Raw genomic sequence first — 11,494 nt, 5'->3', positions numbered from 1 at the left:
ACAAAGACATGACACACACACACACACACACACACACACACACACACACAGAGAGAGAGAGAGAGAGAGAGAGAGAGAGAGAGAGAGAGTTAAACAGTAATATGCTATTTGATTGTACATAATAACTAGTTTTCAATTTCAAAACTTTGGGGCAGGAGACGGATAGCTAGGTAGATAAGAGCACTTGTCAGGGTGAGAGGACCTGAGTTGGAATCTCAGTTCCGTACACATCTGTAATCAACGTTGTGTGGTAGGAAAGTAGAGGGAGACAAGAGTCTGGATCCCTGTGGCTCGCCAGCTGTGAGTCTAGTTCCGGTTCAATAAAAGACCTTGCCTCAGTGGAGTAAGACACCCTTCTCTGGCCCTGAGGATGTGTGCACTAGCCTGTTTCTGCACACACAAGTTTGCATATACTACATCCACTCTGATACACACACCGTCACACACACACACAGAGAAGAAAATTATAAAGCCTTGAGGTCATCACAAACTTACTAGAAAAATATAATAAATAAATAAGTTTTCCTTGAGCCATTTGAGAGGAGACTCTGGATACCTGAGGGTATATTTCTGTCAAACATCATCAGTCTTCTCCTACAGAGTCCACCACAAGTCAGAGAACCAGAAAATTACCTGGACAGGTTACTTCCACGACACTCTCAAGTACCAATCACTTTTCTTTCTGCCTGGATTTTTTTTTCCAGCTCTGGGAACTGAACTTAACCAACCTTGTCACATGCCTGCTAGGTAAGCTCTACCCTGAGCTCCGTTCTCAGACCGCTGTTTTAGTCTTTATTTTGAGGCAAGACTTCACTAAGTTGCCCAGGATGACCTTAAACTCGCTTTGTAGCCAAGTTGAACGTTATGATCCTCCTGCCTCAGTTTTCACAGTAACGCAAATTAGCAGCCTCATGCCACCAGGCCAGCCCATTGTCATCTGTCCCAGGAGAAGAAAGTACCACCTAGAATCACAAGTGGCATTTGGAATGCCCAGTCTTCCCCTGACTTTCATTCAGAACCTTTGCAAATTTAGAATGCCATGGGCTGGTCACATGGTAGAACAACCCCCAGGGTTTGGTTTTCTGGTGTGTGCTCAATGGTCTGGCTTCCCTGTGAGCAACAATCATAGAACTCATACTAGGTTCCTCCCCTGGCAGCCTTTTGGGAGGTACATGCGCTCAATGTATCTCACTACTGATGAGGTTCACTTAGATGGTTTGTGGAGGAGATGATGTTTTCCAGGCTCTTCTGAAACTTTACATTTTCCCTTTTGTAATTAGCCTTTTGTGCATATGTTCCTCATGGAATTATGGAAATATCCCCCCCGCCCCACCATCAAATTCTGATACATCAATTCATTCATGTGTGCGTATTTAAATATAAATAAGTATTCTTAAAGGTCTATCTCTAATGACCCCTGTTTTCCAATTTTATTGAGAGACTTGGATATTTCTTCTCATTAGTTTGATGGTTATTTTGGCCCAATAGGAAACCATTTAAGTGGGTTTCAACTTTAGTTGACGCTAAATTACTTACTTGTTCCTTCAAAACCACATTTAGGTTTTTGCAGTCCCTAATTCAGGGATTCCTGCATCATTTTAGTGAGAAATGATTCTTCAAAGCCAATACCTGGGTGCTGGGTATGCCCATTGTTAGTGGTCCTATCTCCAGCCTTTCCCAGAGGACAACACTAGGCACTGTTTGCATATGCATATATAATATGCATATACTATGTGTGTATATACATTTACATATGTTTATGTATACACATTCATAAACAAATATGTACACACTTCATATTCATCTCAATCTGTATTGAAAATCCCGAGTTCTTTCAGATATGTCCATTTCCAATCAGGCATCGTAGGATTCCTCTACTTCTTCCTTTCCATATTTGTAATGAGAACCATGATTTTCGTTAGACATATTGAGTACACTTCCTTACCAGTCCCCTGCCAATAACCAGTCTTTTGTCTCTGGACCCTCCCTATCTGCATGTGACAGGCTCCTTTCCTTGCTCAGGTCCACCCCATGGACCTCCTCTCACCCAGTGTAAGCCCTCTTCAATTGTTCAAGCTTAACACCACATGCCATCCTACCTCTCTACAAGGACACAGTTTACAGCCTGCCTTGGCAGAGCTCTGACTCCCATACACACCACACTACCGCAGCTTGGCTCACCCTGCTGAGTACCACCGCTCACATCACGCCAGCCTGGTGACACTGCAGGCTGACACTTGTCCTGTTTGGCCACACCTGTAACTCCAGGAGGCAAAGATATTGACGAGGCAGGGTAGATAACAAGATTTATTAATTTGTGGCTTTTATCTGCCTCTATTTATGCATACACATACGCACACACGTGTGCACTTTCTGAGCTAGGAAATATCAGAAATGGGGGAAATAATGATTATAAATTGGCTTCCCCCTAAGGATCTTATGTTCCGTTATAATCTTTTTCTAGATGACTAATGTTTACACTGCTCTCTCCAGGAGGAAAAACATAGAGGAGGAAGAGAAGGGAATGTGAGAAGGGAGTAGGACTGAGAAATGTGGAAAAGCAATGCTCCAGGTTATGACGTCAGACAGGAGTAAGGGATGCACGACTTTTGGGTCACTTTGGGTTGTTGAGCAATATAACAGCACCGAGAAGGCCCAGGTTCTTTGTGTCTGAAAGCTTGTGTCTTCCGCTGGACAGTATAGGGAGAGAAAGGCAGGCACTACGTCTGGCTGCGTGCCTGGCTTACAAAAAGCTCCAGTGCGTGTCTGTTGTTTATCAAATTGCACCTGCTAGACAGAAAGGGCTGAAGGCCCAGCTGAGAAGCAAAATGAAGTGTTTGGTCTGTTCTGTCCCTGCAAACACCAAAGATGTACAGAGGAACAAAACCATGGGCGATGAAGCCAAAACATCACACTAGATCACTGTTATAATTTGCTAGCAGTTGTTACCAAATCCCTGCTTGGTGTTAATTCCTTTCCCTAGTCAATGCAGTATTTCTTCCCACAATGATTATTATACTGCCCAGAGCCCCTGGCTTCTAGAAATGTTTAATCAAGCATCCCATATATCCTAGCAATACATCCCAGACGCCTCCGCTTTTCCCGACAGTTTCACCTTCCTCTGCTCTTTCTATGGTTTTTGTTTTTCCCTTCACGGCATAAAACTTATCACACAATTCTCTGCATAATGTAAGGGTTTGTCATTTGTAAAAAAAAAAAAAAAAAAAAATAGCAAAATAGAACATACAACCATTGGGAAACCAGTTTATGTCAGGCACAGCTCTGAGAACTCCAAGCTGTGCGGAGTGCAGGCTGTTCATGCAGACGGTGCACAGGGAAGCAAGGTGGACGTATCCTAGTTTCTGTGTAACTAAATCCATTGCATAATAGCTGAACCTGCACCCCAAAAAAGTATTTCTAGAGGCTGCTCAGCCTGTTCTTTCACCAGATCTTTACAAACCAATGATTCCTTATCTACAATCCAGGGCCTCCAATGCTAATGGATCCAACTCAGTTGAGCAATTGCAATAGCATCTATTGTGACCAACGCCCTTGGAGGTGAATGGAAGTGAGTAGGGAAGAGAGAAAACCAGGGGTTTCCTTCCCTAAAATGAGCTACATTGCCAAAGACAACATGGTCCCTCAGGCCACCCTGCACTGAGCAGATCTTCATCTAGGCCAAGATCTAGGCGCCATTCCTCTGCAGAGGCTTGGTTAATTCCAGATAGGTTCTATTGAGCATCTGTAGTTTCAAAAAAACAAACAAACAAACAAACAAAATCAAGAAAAAAAAAACACCTCCATCTTGATGGGAAAACCATATTTGCACACACATGCACTTAAGTTAAATCTTGCTCTAGAAGAAATACCCTAGTCTTTAAGAGATAGGTTATCCAGATGATTGGCAGCTAAATACAAGTGACTTGGGTCCAGAAGACAACAGAGATAAATTGAGTTAAAGTAACTATCTTGTTATGTATGCAAGAGGTCGCTTGGGGAAGAAGCAATTCCACTTCCAGAACTTGGTTAATCAGAACAGATAGACAAGTGTCCCTTACACATGAGGATCTGTCCATTGTCCTGGGAGAAATACAGCAGGAAGGTGAAGGCGTCGCACTGGAGTTCCAGAATATACAGAACCATCTCAGTGCAAAACTTCATTTACTCAAAGTCACGGTCTCTCCAGAAGGTGGATATCATCCCTCACTAACCACTCAGATCTCTTGAGAAAAATAGAAAGATTGGCCTAACTATGGAATTTCCTGGTCTTGGTGGATTTATGACCAAAGATTCAGAGGATGACCCAAGTCATAACTGCTGGCTGCACAGCAAATTCAATTACCCCAAATTCCAACACACCCACCCTGTTTCCTGTATGTCACCCCTTTCTTATAATCTTTCCTGGGCCATGAACCCCCACTAAGTCATCCGCACCCATGTTTAATCTTTCCACGAATGAAGCCTTGAGAACCAGTCCCAAGAACATCTCACCAGAGGGAGACCACCACATTCTTAATGAAGCCCAGTGACATAGATTCAGCCCCAGCCTGGCCTAACCCACACAAACAGTAAGTAAATCAACCTGTCCCCTTTCCAGCCATCTTTGAGGATTAAGAACGTAGCATTAGGACATGAGGAATGTTTTAGAGCAGCTTGGAGGTGTGAGCTACGGGCTAAGACAGGGACAGTCTAGAATTAGCTTTTTCTACTGAGTTGTTAGACTCTACTGTGCAAACTCCATGCCTTTCTATGAATTCCACGTAGCCAACCCAGCCTCATAGAAACAGAATATCTCTACGGTTACAAGATGTCATGGGAGGTGGGTTCTTTGGGTTTTGAGGGACAGGCTTGAGCTTTGTGGAGAATGTAAAACATACTATAAACCTTCCTTGGTATGAGTTAGGGAGAGAGCTCGGTGGTAAGATGCTTGCCGCACAAGCATGGGGAGCAGACTTTGATCTCCAGCACACACACATAAAAGATGGGGACGATGGCTCACATTCATAACCCCAAAACTGGGGAGAGGAAGACAGGAAGATCTCTGCAGCCTAGTGGTTAGCTAGTCTAACCTATGTGAGTACCAGATGAAATAAAAGGAGCTATTTCAAAAATCAAGATGGACAGCTCCTAGCTGTCCATCTGAGACTCTCCTCTGGCCTACACACCACACACACACACACACACACACACACACGTACACACACACACACACCACACACACGTACACACACACACGTACACACACACACACACCACACACACACACGTACACACACACACCACACACACGTACACACACACACACCACACACACACCACACACACACACCACACACACGTACACACACACACACACGTACACACACACACACCACACACACGTACACACACACACACACCACACACACACACACCACACACACCGCACACACACACGTACACACACACGTACACACACACACACCACACACACACACCACACATACACATACCCACACACACGTACACACACACACACACACACGTACACACACACACACACACACCACACACACACGTACACACACACACCACACACACACACCACACACACGTACACACACACACACGTACACACACATACACACCACACACACACACACCACACACACACACACACACACACACGTACACACACACACTATTCTTGCTAGACAGGAACCTTGAAATAATGCCCATGGTTCCTTACTCAAATGGGGTTGTGGATATGGTAAGTACCCCTACAGGGCACCCTGACAAAGTCAGGACAACACCACGCATGGAATGACCCAACGTGGCACCTCTCACGAGCATTCTGGCTTCTGAAAGGTATTTTTTGGTCTCCGTGCTTCATCCTAAAATAGAAAGTTGAGTTTTTGGAAAGTCTACAAATACTTTATTTTACAAAACAACTGCACATCCCCCACCAGGTCTAGAGTATGATGTACCATTTGGAGGCTGAAGGAGAGTAACGCGTTGTTGATTTTCATTTAATCCTTTAAAGACCCATAAGGTAGTGGTCTCCATAGCTGAAGGCTCCAAAGCTCTGAGAGGACATGAGTGGGTGAACTTGGCCCCTGGCCTGTGGTTGCACCCTCTGGAATATTAGAATGAGCAGCCCTTTCTGCTCACTTTCTGGCCTTCTCTACCTGTGGACACCCCCTTTGACATCTGTTCTCCAGAAAACAAGTACCCAGAAGGGGAGCTGTTCTCACACACTACTAGGATTTTACCCAGCAAATCTTTTATTGTCTGTCACTCCCCAAGCTCCAAAGAGCCTGGGTACTGTCTGTTCTCTTCCCTGCTGAACCCCCAGATGTGGCCCACTGTCATTGTGGACATGCATTCCTTGTTAATATTATTCTTGTTTTGAGACAGCCCTTGTTCGTCTTGAACTCTAGCTTGAGAGTTCCTTCCTTCTCAACCTCCAAAATACTAGCTCTGTAATGGGCGGAGCCCCTTAGCTGCTGGAAGGGACTCCTGGGTAGCTCCGTTCTTCCTAAAGGCGTGCATAGATGCCGGTTTAGAGAACAGAGGCAGAGGTGGCTGTTTGAGAGTTTCTAGAAACTACCTTTGTAGTAACATTTGGCCTGCCAATATAAAGGCTTCCAGTTGGTTTTATTTTAAAAGGTTCCTGGAAGGCCCCAGCCCCTCATCAAGCAGCACCCCCTTGAGGTCGGAGCCGCCCCACCTGGCAGGCCAGATCCCAGCTCCCTCCTGACCACCCAGGCCCAGTCTCCCTGCCCCTCCTGCCGCCCCTACCCGGGTCCCTGCCCCAGCCCTCTGTGAATCCAGCCCATTTAAAATGCCCTTTGAAAAGGGCTCTGTTTGGGTGAGTTCTTGGGCTCTCCTAGAGAGCAGCAGATTATCTGAAAATAGGTGTTATTGATTACAACCAGGTGGTCTTTGTGGAAAGGGGGCCACTTGAACCAAAATAAATATTTGCCAGCACAAAGAACAAGCTGGCCCCTGTTGCGGGCGGGGGCGGGGCTGTGGCCGTCGGCATTGCCCTGTCGGCCTGCGGGTCGGCTGCCGGGATTGTGTTTCTTCAATTAGGAGCGAGGCTCGGGGGCGGGAGCACAAAGCCCCCCCCCCCCCCAGCCTCCCACGCCCGGCCTCGAAGCCCGCGCCATTGTATTTGTTTTGGCTTCCTGGTGCACTCCTTAGTATTTATTTCTTTTCCCTCTGTTTTATTTTTATTTTCAAATTGCCGGCCAGGCTGGATGCCGTCCATTCACCCCGCTGCCTTGGACCGCGGCGCTCAGACTGCTGGAGCCTGCTAGCTGGACCCCGCGGCTCGCTCACCTCCTGCACCCGGGGTCCAGGCGCTTCCCCGGGAGCGGGACTCCCGGGGCGACTGACAAGGGGCAGCTAGGGGCGCAGCCCCGGGCTGGGGAGGGCATGGGGCAAGGCTGAAGGACAGTGAGTAGGAGGAGGTCTGGGTATGGGCTGGGACGGCGGGGGGTGGGGGTGGGGGTGGGGAATACAGGAGTCCCTCTCGAGCTGGCAGTGATGATAGAGTTTTCTCGAAAGGATGTTAATTCGGGGTGAGATCTGGAGGTCAGTTCAGGAGACAGCAGAAACCTCCCTGAGGTCCTATTTTCATTTTGCCTGCTTTCCGCTTGGGGGTGGAGCAGGCATCTCTGTCTGTGGGAGCTCCTGAGTTTACTGTGCTCCCCAAACTCTGAGAACTCCCCCTTATACCTGGTCAGGCCATGGAGAGAGAGAGAGAGAGAGAGAGAGAGAGAGAGAGAGAGAGAGAGAGAGAGAGAGAGAGAGAGAGAGAGAGAGAATAAATACCAGTTGGGAGGACTGGTCCTCTGTTACTTTAAAAGGTTGAGTACAAGTACGGGGGCGGGGGCGGGGGCGGGGGCGGGGGTGTGGGGGGGTCATCACCAAATGAGGAAAGGTTTGGGAAACCCTTACCTGGCAGCCAGAGGGAGTTGTCTGGTGCTAAGGGTGGGAGAGTGAAGACTAGGAAGGATGTGTGATAAAGGAAAGCAGAGAAGAGAGAGGCAAGGCAACTCCAAAAAAGAAATGGTGTGTACCACAGGGTCAGCAATAGGAGCAGCGGTGTTGGAGTTTGGAGGAGAGAGAGAGGGCTCCAGAACTTCTGTGGCATTGTGTTAGAGATTTGGTGGCCCCCTCCCTCATCTACAAGTTATAAACCCCTTCTCCCCAACCCAGCCCCCAGGAGTGCCATTGCTTGGTCGAAGAACACATTCCTGGTCTTGGCATCTGCCCTCGAATCAGTGGCCTTTTTGGTATCGGTATCTAAAAAGAGTTGTAAAGGAGAATTCCAGAACCTACTCAAAGCCCTCTATATATCCCTGGCAGGGATTCCCTCTCCTCCCCAAACCATACCATTATGTCTAACATAGCTCTTCAAGAAACATGCTCCAGGCCAGCCTTGTAGAGCCAGGGTGGCTTTCCAATAACTAGAAAGCAAGCCAGGACATGCACAAGTATACTACCAGGCTGTATACTCCTACACAGTCTTGGGTCACGGGGCCCTAGCATCCTAGGGTGAGGATGCCTCAGTGCCCAAGGAAGCAGAAAGTGTCCTGTCAAGGTGGAAATACTAGCAGATTTGGCCATGAGCAGAGCAAAGCCCAAGTTTATAAGGATGGGATGGCTCAGGAGATCTTTGCAACCTCGCTTCCGCCATCAGCTTCAGAAGATCCTGGATAATAAACATGTATAGATACTTTCAAACCAGACATGAATTTAAAGACATTTGGTCCATAGGCTCTGTCACTCAGTAAACTAGTAGCTGGTATTCTGGTTTTTAGAATCTTCTAGGACTTCTGAAGATCCTGATTCCATAACTCTGCATGGTGTGTTTACAAGCTCCTGGGATGGTCATGGGCATGGCAAGGCCTGACACATAAAGTGTCACCCTAGTAGTGTCCTGCTAAAGTTTAACAGCAGGGCCTTGAAGGGAGCGAGGGTGGAGTGATATGACTGTTGTCATTTTCAGGGTATATTTCACCACTGTGAACATCTGGGGACAGATGTGACACCTCTGAATACAGATCTGTGAAAAGATGCCCCATTCAGCTCTTGTACTCCCAAAACTCTTCTCAGTGACCTACAGAGAGGAAGTGGCACAGCCCCTTGGGGACAGAACCAAGAGAGGAGTCAAGACTCAGCTCTGACCCTGCACAGAACTGCTTCCTCAGGCTGAGGGCCACAGACCTGTGTGGGACAGGCTCCTGGGCTTCCATTCACTCCTTCTGAACATCTGGCTCCTGGGTGCAGCTTCCCTGAACTGGGTCCATCTCTATCCCATCTCCCCTTCTATCTTTTTCTGATGCTTGTACCACTATTGGAATTCCTCTTAATAATAAAGACAACAAAGAAGTATGTGGTTAATAGTCTTCTGAAGTTTAATCCTCTATCAAGTGAGTTCCAGAAGGTGGGGCTCATGACCTCCTTCTTCATAGCTGTCTCTCTCTAGTCTTAGTTATTCTCAGAACCATCAGCTTCCAAAACACACTGCATGAATGAATAGATGAATGAATGAATGAATAAATGAATGAATGAATGAGTGTGTTTGTGGCTACTTTGGAGTCTTCGTACAAATACACTTATATGGATATGTGTGTGTATGACAGTTATGATCCCAAAATATTCCAAATGTCAATATAAAATGTAAGTGAAAATGTTTATATTTTTCCAATTTGTATTTTTTTCACTTGACATTTTGAAGATATAAAAAGCATTCCTTTTTCATGCTTATTTATATTCTTCTTAATGTCCAGGTTGATCTTGAACTCCTGGGCTCAGGGGATCCTCCTTTTTCAGCCTTCTGAGTATCTGAGACCACAGCTTTGTGTTCTCCGAGTGTTAAACATGGCTTGCACTACGCTATATTCCCACATTCTGGACTTTGCACACATCTCCCTTTCTGGAAAACCTCTCTCTCTCTTGATTCTTGTCTTTGTCTCCCCAGTTTGCCCACTACTTACTGACCTCCTGCCCATGTCCCAAGCTTTCTCCTAGCATCTTCCCAGGAGGCTCTTTCTCCTTGGGGCAATGGCCCTTGAGCTGATTCCACCTCTGAGCTGAGAAGCATGCTCCCTGTCGGCTGCTGTGGTCAGTGAACTCTCATTGCGTTTCTTTCCTGGGTCCCTAGAACGTTGCTCATTGTCTAAATGTGTATTAAAGATGGGTAGCAGTTCATGCTATGTTACTGAATGCTGCCTGCACTGCTTGCATCCAGGATACAGTACAGTGGGGTCCTTGTCACCACAGGTAATTCTGGAAGAAACGTCTATCCTTATGTGAATTAAGCTGTTATGTGTCTGGTAATAATAACACCATACCATAGACTCTTACTGTATAATCAACACTGTTTGCACAGATGTTTTCCCGGTGACGTGCGGCTCTTTTCATTATCATCATCTTGCTGATGAGAAATCTCCAGTGACTCATCAAATTCACGTGGAAGCCTAAGGGTGCCAGGATTCGAAACCAAGCTCCAAGACAGTGGGGATTGCCTAGTACTGAGGAAGGAAAGCCCACGGATTTTGACATAGGTTGGCTTGTGCTTGTGCCAGAGTGTTCTGCCTCCTACCACTGTTGCAGGATTAAATAAAAAAATATATTTGCAAAGCACTTAGAACAGTGCCTGCCAATAATAAACCTCGTATAAATGTTCCACACATAGATACATACCTGCTCAGCCCTGACTGACACATATGGATCATGAATTAGTTGGTATCTTAATCCCTGTGAGCTTCAGTTTCCTCCCTTGTAAGACAGTGGTAGTAACAGTATTGCAGCCTCGTAAGGTGTCACGTTAAGCATATAAGATCTCATAGTACCTTCATGTACCCTGCAATAGATTGCAGCGTTTCTACATTTCCGTCACAGTCTAGTTTTCTAAAATCTTTCATTTTATTAACCTAACAATGGTAGGAGTTACATACGTGTGTCTCCCTATTAAATACTGCAATCATTATAAAGGTTACTAAAGAACTTCCTGGGTATTGGCTACAATGTCACCAGGTTAAGCTTACTTTGGGGATCTGGAAGTACATAGCACCACCTGCTGGCCATTAAGCACACTTCATAGACAGTGCCAAGTCAACTTGCTTGTGCTTACCTCCTGGTGGGCTCCCTTCCTCCCCCTTCCCCTTCCCCCCAAATATATTTCCTGTCCTTATTCCCCCGGACACCTGATGATTGTCTGGAGCTTGGAACCAGTCAACAAAAAATGCTTCCCTCACTGCTGGGGCCCTTGGATTCTGTAACATGTATACTAAAAGCATGAGATGAGAGTATTCGGCTCTCATTTATTGCTGAGCTTCTGAGTTTCTGGGTGCCAAGAGCAGCAATGAACCAGCCATGGGAGGAAGTGAGCGTTTGATCAAATCAAAGGAGATGAAACTTAAGGTAGAGAAGAGGTCTCAGGTCAAGGGGTCAGGAGCATGATGTGGGGTATATGGTTTAAGGAGTAACATGCTTTCTT

This window comes from Arvicanthis niloticus, chromosome 26 (assembly GCF_011762505.2).
Source record: "Arvicanthis niloticus isolate mArvNil1 chromosome 26, mArvNil1.pat.X, whole genome shotgun sequence".
In the NCBI taxonomy this organism is placed as follows: domain Eukaryota; kingdom Metazoa; phylum Chordata; class Mammalia; order Rodentia; family Muridae; genus Arvicanthis; species Arvicanthis niloticus.
This window is presented reverse-complemented; position numbering follows the sequence as displayed.